Here is a 9,277-nt window from a genome sequence, read left to right as displayed (position 1 = left end):
TGATGCTTGATGCCATCTGATTCCATAGGTTGGGAGTTGGAAGCATTGTTTTGTAGTAGTCCTTCTGTATCTCTCTTTCGGAATCAGGGGAAGCTGTGCAGGTCTTTGGCCAGTACCTAGATGGCAGCAATAAACAAAAGTCATATACTGACAAGGTGGAGGCTAGGGGGTTCCTAGGTCCCAAAACTGGGTTCATGGCTTGTTGTGCATTCCTCCTAAAAGATCAAGTACGTAGCCTGGGTCTACTGCTTGATTCCACCCTGTCATTGGAGACTCTGAATTTGAAGTTCGCACTGAAAACCTCTATTTTAATGGACAAAGGAGTGCCTTTACTCTCTATAGAGTGGTACCTCAGGTTACATAGGCTTCAGGTTACATACACTTCAGGTTACAGACTCCGCTAACCCAGAAATAGTGCTTCAGGTTAAGAACTTTGCTTCAGGATGAGAACAGAAATCATGCTCTGGCGGCGCAGCAGCAGCAGGAGGCCCCATTAGCTAAAGTGGTGCTTCAGGTTAAGAACAGTTTCAGGTTAAGTACGGACCTCCAGAACGAATTAAGTACGTAACCCGAGGTACCAGTGTACAGTGCAGGACTTCTGAAAATCACAAAGCCAAATCTTTATCCATGTTTAATAAAACCAAGGCAATCCTGCATTGTTCATCACAGGGGTAGCCAACATGGTGCCATCCTGATTTTGCTAGACTACAGCTTACAGCTCTCACTGTTCCTGACCATTGGCCATGCTGTCTGGAGCTCATGGGAGTTGGAGTCCAACAACATCTGGAGGAGACCATGTCAGCTACCCTTGAGATTGTGAGTGCGCTTCCCAAGAAGTACTCCAAAAGCCCACCGCTTCTCTTTTGCTAGGTGGGGAGGGGAGACTTCTTTTGTTAACCTGCAAAACGTCATTCTAAAACCACCCAACACTTTTGTGAGTGTTTGCAATCAAGGCTGTAGCTGACTCAGAACCCCTGAACTACAAAAAACTCTCTAAGAATCCTGTTCCTCAAGGCTGCCCAGTCTTTCAAGTGTGTCATTTGTTAGTTTTGCTGACAGACCTTCTGCCTAATTAAATTGTTGGGAACTTCCAGCAGGGTCCTTGTTCTTGCACTGCCAAACCCCATTCCCTCTCCTGGAGAGAGCATAAAAAGGGAAAGATATTATAACTCCCTTTCTCCCTCTCCCTCTGCCTCTTTCTGCTTCTCTGCCCCACTTGCCAGTTTTCCAATTATCACTGCAACTCCTCCATCCTCTCACCTCAGAAGTTGAAGCAATTCGTTGCAAGCTCCACTGCAGTCAACAACACTCCTCGTGGCTCTTTCTATCTCCTTCTCCCTCCTTTTACAGTTAACTTGCTCTTTCATTATGGCTTCTTAATAAAACTCCATTTCCAGAAAACCTCTGATCTTGTCAGGAGTGCCTTATGTGGACACTCCGCTACCAAGATTAAAATGAAACAACTGCATCATGTATGCTTGGCGAAGCATGCTAGTTTGGGTGCTCACTCTGTCACACTGACAGCATCCTGTCCTCTGGCAGAATAGAGCCAGGGTTGCAGTAGGAAAGTTTCCACAGCTATATTCTCCCCATGATTCGTTTCCTGGAATGGCTTATTTCCTGAACATGGAGAAATAATATGCAGATATGTGTTCTGAGCAATCCTCATAACGGAAGGGAGGAAAGGATGATATCCTTTTCGTTTCATAATCAAGGTTTAACAGCATGAAGGTGTGTTGTATCCAGATGTCTTCATCAGGCAGGTTTCTTATAATGATAATCCCTAAAACAGAAACTGTGTTCAGAATTGTTTTTCTTTACCAAGTTACGGTATATCACTCCATTCTATAAAATATTCAGAGTATTTTTACTCAAGGTTATTTAGTATTGGTTTTTTTAACTTCAAAGTATATTCCCACAGCATTATTTCTTTATGCCAGATATGAAGAACACTTCACCCCACCCCCCACCCCTGATATTGTTGAAATGCAATTCTCATCATTCCTGACCATTAGCCTGGTGAGAGTCAAATAATATTTTGTATTGGGGGGGGGAGGGGAAGGTATCACAGGTTTCCCTTTCCTGGTTTAAACTCATTTAGCAAATAAAATAGACTTGGGTGCATTTCAAAATAGAAAGCAGGTGTGACTTAGTACTGACGTTACAGGAGCCAGAATCTAGTACCAAAAGGGTTTTAGAATTGATTCAAGAATTTGGTCAAGTTGCAGGGTTTAAATTGAATAAGTTAAAAACTAAGGTTTTAGAGAAAAATTTAACAGCAATAGAGAGAGAGAGGTTTCAGAACGAGACAGGTTTAACAGTGGTTAAGAAAGTTAAATACCTGGGGATTAACATGACAGCAAAAAATGGGAATTTATTTAAAGATAACTATGAAAAATGTTGGGCTGAAGTGAAAAAAGATTTAGAAATTTGGTCAAATTTGAAGCTTTCACTGCTGGGCCGTATTGCTGTGGTTAAAATGAATGTATTGCCTAGAATGTTTTTTTTGTTTCAAACATTGCAAATTGTGGACAAAATGGACTGTTTCAAGAGGTGGCAGAGAGATATTTCTAGATTTGTCTGGCAGGGCAAGAAGCCCAGAATAAAATTCAAAATATTAACAGATGCAAAGGAAAGAGGTGGATTTGCCCTGCCAGACCTCAAACTTTATTATGAATCAGCAGCTTTTTGCTGGTTGAAAGAATGGCTGCTTCTTGAAAACACTGACATTTTGGATCTAGAAGGTTTTAACAATGTATTTAGATGGCATGCATATTTGTGGTATGATAAGGTCAAAGCACATAAAGCATTTAAAAACCATATTGTTAGGAAAGCACTGTTTAATGTTTGGATAAGATATAAGGATTTATTGGAAAATAAAACACCAAGGTGGCTGTCACCGATGGAAGCAAAAGCTCTGAAAAAGCTCAATATGGAGGTCAAATGGCCGAAATATTGGGAAATTTTGGAACAAGATGGAGATAGATTGAAACTGCAGAGTTTTGAAAAACTAAAAAACAAAGTGCGAGACTGGCTTCATTATTATCAGATAATGGAGGCATACAATTTGGACAAGAAAATTGGCTTCCAGGTGGAAAAATCAAAATTAGAAACAGAATTGTTAGAACCCAAAACTAAGACTTTGTCAAAGATGTATAACTTGTTGTTGAAATGGAATACTCAGGATGAAACGGTGAAATCTGTTATGATTAAATGGGCACAAGACGTTGGACATAATATAATGATGGCTGACTGGGAACAGTTGTGGACCACAGGTATGAAGTTCACGGCATGTAATGCCCTAAGAGAGAATATTATGAAAGTGATATACAGGTGGTACATAACCCCAGTCAAGCTTGCAAAAATCTACCATTTGCCCGATAACAAATGTTGGAAATGTAAAGAAACTGAAGGTACATTCTTTCACCTTTGGTGGACGTGCCCAAGGATTAAGGTTTTCTGGGAGATGATTTATAATGAATTAAAAAAGGTATTTAAAAATACCTTCTTGAAGAAACCAGAGGCCTTTCTCCTGGGCATAGTCGGCTAATCGGTGTTAAAGAAGGACAGAACTTTCTTTATGTATGCTACAACAGCAGCAAGAATACTTATTGCAAAGCATTGGAAGACACAAGATCTACCCACACTGGAGGAATGGCAGATGAAAATGATGGACTATATGGAATTGGCGGAAATGACTGGCAGAATCCGAGACCAGGGAGAAGAGTCAGTGGAAGAAGATTGGAAGAAATTTAAAGACTACTTACAGAAATATTGTAAAATTAATGAATGTTAGAATGATGACGGATTGAAGTTAAGCGGTTTCTAGCGGTAATGGTATAAAAAAATATGGAAAAATTGGTTTTTAATATGTAAAAATTTAATGTTATAATTTATCAAGATTAAAGATTAGGATTAAAAAGGAGGGAAAGGAAATGCTGGATTAACATATTGAATTGGAATACAAAAGAGGGAGGTATGAGGAGGTCCGGGAAACAAGTAAATGTAAAAGAAGTGATGAAAAGATGGAATTGTTTTTAACTGTTTTTTCTTTTTTGTATTTTGTATTTTTCCTTTTTATTGTTAATTTTCTTATTAATGTGATTTTTCTTCTTTTGAATTTTTAATAAATATTATTTAAAAAAAAACAAAATAGAAAGCAGGTGAACAGTTGGTATTAATGCAGATGCACATTTACCTTGTTATTTTTGTCCAGGCTATATGTGGACAGGCTGGATCTGGCCATGATTCTTAACATATATTGTTAGCACCTATCTGTCTCGAGAGACAGTAGAGTGTGCCTCTAAGGGTGAAGTCAAACTGCTGCATTAGCAGCACTGAAGCTACCTTCCATAGTGTGCAAGCCAGGACATTATGTATAGAGGTCCTGGGCTGCTTAGACAACAGTACCTCCCTCTCAGCCTTGCTGATGTGGTCCAAAGGAAAACAGAGCATTTGGCACCAACTTGGCTGCAGGAGTTGCCAAAAGGAGGCATACAAGGGCGCCATCCAACCATCTCATTCCTGATTTGTGTTTACTCCTTAGCCTTTTCTTTTTCCGAAGTACTTGATTGAGTGTTCAGTTCTGTCCAATATGCACGTTAATAACTAAATAGTCTTTTAGGAAGAGGACAAGAAGAAGATGAACTGGTGCACATTTGAAATCTTTATTGGGAATGAGGTTCTGTGGGTTAAATGTCATGACATGAGGTAGAAGCACGGATCTTTATGGGCAATATCATGTCTTGCTATGTTAGTATTTATACAATGGATTTATTGACAATGATTCTTGTGTCAACATAAAATACAACTTGCTTTCATTGTTGGTTTTACAAGGTTTCTGGAATAAAGGGGCCTTGTGGCTTTTCAAAGTCAGCAAGTGTGACTTGGAAAACAAACCTGCAACAAACCATTTTAGCTTAATGAGGCTTTTCTGTAGAAATAGTTGAGAAAAAATGCTGTACTTAAGTAAGCAAGTTATTAATGTGTCATTCATTTTGGACCTATTGCCTTATAACATCACCACTTTACTTTTTTTGGGTTACCACAATGACGCATGCTGAATGTGCTTCCAAATGGAAGGTAGACTGCTTCAAGTAGGAAGCTAACGCTCACCTTACCGAAGAAATTAAAGGACGGTTCCAAGGCCTCCTATATTTAGATGTTCATAAATAGTCAGGCTTGTGCTGTATCCTTCATCCAAACAAAGGGAATCCTTAGTTCCTTGCAAAGGGCACAAGTTGATTTTCCTAGGCAAATGAATGGAGGATTGCATTAGGCTCTCAGTAGTTCTTTGACCTTATAAAAATTATGAGCTATGAAGTGAGGATGGCCTAGTAAATTCAAGAGCTTATACTATAGGACGTTATTTAATTGAATGAATGCTAAACCCATGAAACAGGACTGTCAACCAGTCAAAAAACTTAAGTTGATTAAGGTCAAGGTTCAGCAACAGAGGAGCTATAGGATTTGGAAGAAATGCCACTACCCTGGAGAAATATCAGATACACTGGTGAAACAGCTGGAGTGGGATGGAGTCATGGGTGGGAAATGAGTGGCATAGAAAAGGAGTACAATCAACAATGATGAGTGTGCGGGGATAAATCTGTCCATGAATTTGGAGTATCAATTCTGAGAAAGTTTGTGCAACACAGTAAGCTTCTGATCTACTTGGTAGTCCACATTTTTAGGCTATCTGATACATGCATTCGCAATTTTCAGAAGAAGAAAAACTGTTAAGTACCACAATAGAAATGTTGACATCCTGTCCTTCTGCAAGGAGAATGAGTAGAATGTACTTTCTTAAATACATCTAATAATTTATAAACCACATCAGCTTAAATTTTAAAGTGTGCAGCACATTGACTCATATTACTGCCTTCTATTTTAATATCGCTCTTATTTATGTTATCAGCAAATGAAACATGGCAGTGTAGAAAATGAACTTCCAAAGATTGAATACTGGAGGAGCATTTATTTATCAGATGTGGCAGCAGAATTTAATTTTGACCTTTATTGAAATCGCCTCTATTTAATAATGTGAAAAAGATAAACAAGAGGTTTCAAAGCACATTCAGGATTTACCATGGAGATTAACTCATTACAACAGGATCATAGTTTACAACACAAGTTCATACATGTCTGCACAAAACTAGCTCCCACTGAGCTCAGTGGAGCTTGTTCGCAGGAAAGTGGATATAGAATGGCAGCTGTAATCCTCTGTTTCAAGAGTCTGCGGCCACAGTGGCATACATGAATATTTTTTGACTACAACACTCTGTTATGACAGGAGTGAAGACCACAGGTCAAATATGGCATGTGCAGTTCTTTGAGTACCTGGAAGTGTTAACAAATGCTAAGTGCTTAATTGCTCAATTGCTAGAGCATAAAACTCACGGTCATGGGTTCAAGACCCAAATTGGGTGAAAGATTCCTGCATTGCAGGGGGTTGGACTAGATGATCCTTGTGGTCCCTTCCAGCTCTACAGTTCTAAGAACTCCATGTTTGGCTCCCAACATGGTATCAGGTGTGGGGCAGGTAGAAACATATCTAGATCAGAGATAGGGAACCTACAGCCCTCCATTGTAGCCTACTTAAATTTCCATCACCTCGGACCATTAGCTGTGCTGGTGGATGCTGATGGGGGGGGAGGTGGAATCCAACAACATCTGGTCCCCCCTATCCCTGACCTAGGTAGAGCAAGCTGGTACCCTTTGTTGACCATTTTCTGTCTGGCAGCAGAAATGGTCAAATGGACTGGTGTTCTATGGGGGAACAGTCTCCTGTTCCAGCAAAATCCCTAGATGAGATGACAAATTTGTGTTCCAGTTCTCTGTGTGTTTAATCAGAACTCTCTCTTTTGTTGAGCTGGCCTTACTTCCTAGTTGTAAATGTGCATTAGATTGCAGTTGGGTAGGGCAGTAGTCTAGCTATGATGACTCCATTAGTTCTAGGATGACTTTCATTTTGCCCAGCCACCCTTCTCCCCATCTTACCAAGTCCTCTCCTTTTTCACAGGCAATTAGGCCATTGCATTATCCATTTCCCCCCTGCTCAAACAAAAGGGTGCCCCCCCACATAGGAACAACTGTCTTGCTAGATGTTAGTTTCAAATGTTAGTAGTTGTCTCAGTGTATTAGCTGAAACTGCCCCTTTCATATTCTAAATTGATTTTAGTTGTAAAAAAATACTGACTAACATGTATTAAAAGTCTACTTGTTCTGAAGCCAGAAGTACAATTTGTATCCTCAGCCTCTGCTCAATACACTGTTATAGATAATAAATTATACAAAGAAATGGTCTCCGGTGTTTTGGGGTAGAACAGAGTTGCATTATAAATGCTTCTGTGTCATAGTCTGAAACATGTAAGATCTATATTCATGATTTGTTTGTGCCTTTTAAATAGCAGTTATGGGATTGAAGTAAATATATTCAGTGCTGGGGGGGTGGAAGAGGAGGATAATGAAATTCTTTCCAGCGGAGAAAAAGAGAACAACATTATTTAGAAAAGATCCACACAGGAAATAAATATTCAGATTTGAAATGCTGGAATTCCAGTCAAAATTATTAACTAGACTCTATGGCATAACCTTAACAGTATCAATTATAAATATTTGCAACTTCTATTTTGATGAGACTTTGTTTTCAATGAGCTAATATAATAACCCTTTTATTCACAGATTTGTATATTGCCAGTTGTACTCATGAAAATATATTAGAAACAAGAGCCCCGTTAAAGATGCAGTCCTATTCTCTTGAGCTCCACTTCTAAAATATTTGCGACCCACTGCCTATGGAGCTGTAGCAGGAGTGGGAAACTGAACCTGACCATCAGGCCTGATCTTTTATTTGTCACACCCACCTGTTGGGTGCCCAACTTTGTGCCCACCTGCCAAACTCAAAGGGGCTTGTTGATCAGTAGTTATAGTGAGCCCCTTTGAAGTTAGCTATCAGCTGATCAGTGCTGACAGCAAGCTCAGTTTCCAATCAAGTCCTTACTGCATCTGAGTCCAGTGGAGTCACTGGAGAATCAGAGGAAGTCATGTTACAGCAGCATAAATCAAAATATAACTTCTGGAGCAGCTTTATACCAACCGGAAGAGGGTACCAGAGGAAGCGATCACTTCCTTGCCAGTGCAATGCTGCTATCATTTTGCCTACCAGTGTGGTTTCTGCTTATACACTACCAAGAACAACTACGTTGCTGCCCCTGCAGGAAGCCAAGAGTGTTTGGCTTTCTTGACTAGGCAGATATGGAGAAAATACCTTTCAGAATGGGAATGATTTCTGCAACAGACAGAAGCCAGTCCAGTTCTTCAAAGAGGCTAACATTGCCAAGTGTTTGGTTTGTGTGGAATGGCACAATGATTAAAGAGTGATGGTTCAAATATTCTGGGTTATACATAAACCTCATTGCTATGATTCCTCTGTAATGAAGTTGATGCCTTAATCATCCATGGGCAAGTGGGGGGGGGGGGGAACCATGCCAAAAATCTCCAAAAAATTTAAATAAATGGTGCCACAATTATGGTGTAATGAACTTGGCAATTAACAGAATTAACATGGAAGAGGATATGAGCAGACTGAAGTTCTAAACATTGTCTGTTGGAAAGCAAGAACCTTTTTGTCTTGGAAAATGCATGAGAAATGCAATACAAGTTTAGCAAGGTAGACCCAGCAGAATTTTTATATGTGCTATTTTAAAATAGCAGAAGCCCCAAGGCCTTCTCCTGTTTTAGCTAGACTGTCCTCTTGCCCCACAGAGCAAGATGCCCTGTGAGAAGGACCCTGATTATTATACTTGGTGCTGAGGCTTGTTTGTATAACTGAAGCCAAGCTGTACAGGAATTTAAACATGAATTTATCAACATCAGGTCTGAAGCTGTGGGGTGGAGATGAAACCCCTATCCTGCCTCTGGCCTCTGGCTTCTCATTCCCTGAGATCATTTCATTTTCATGCAAGCTTTGATACGAAAGCCTGGTTGAAAGCAAAGTGTAAGGGGAAAGTGAGGGCCTGAGAGAGGTTCAGTACTCTATCCACACATTTGCTTCTGGACTTCCCAGAAGCATTTGGTTAGCCATTGTGGGAAACAGAATGGTGGACTACATGGGCCTTTGGTCTGGTCCAGCAGGAGCCACCCCTCCTCCACTCTACATGTGACTGGGGCAGCCCCGTCTTAATGACTGAGGTCTGCTATACAGCTGTTTCTCCCTCAAAAACTTCCCTCAAGGATATTTCTGTGAGTACAACGTGTTTCAAGAAGCAAATCGAGGCAG

Source organism: Podarcis pityusensis (assembly GCF_964106645.2).
Source record: "Podarcis pityusensis genome assembly, chromosome: 3".
Taxonomy (NCBI): Eukaryota; Metazoa; Chordata; class Lepidosauria; order Squamata; family Lacertidae; genus Podarcis; species Podarcis pityusensis.
The sequence above is the reverse complement of the archived record's forward strand: the minus strand, read 5'-3'. Positions refer to the sequence as shown.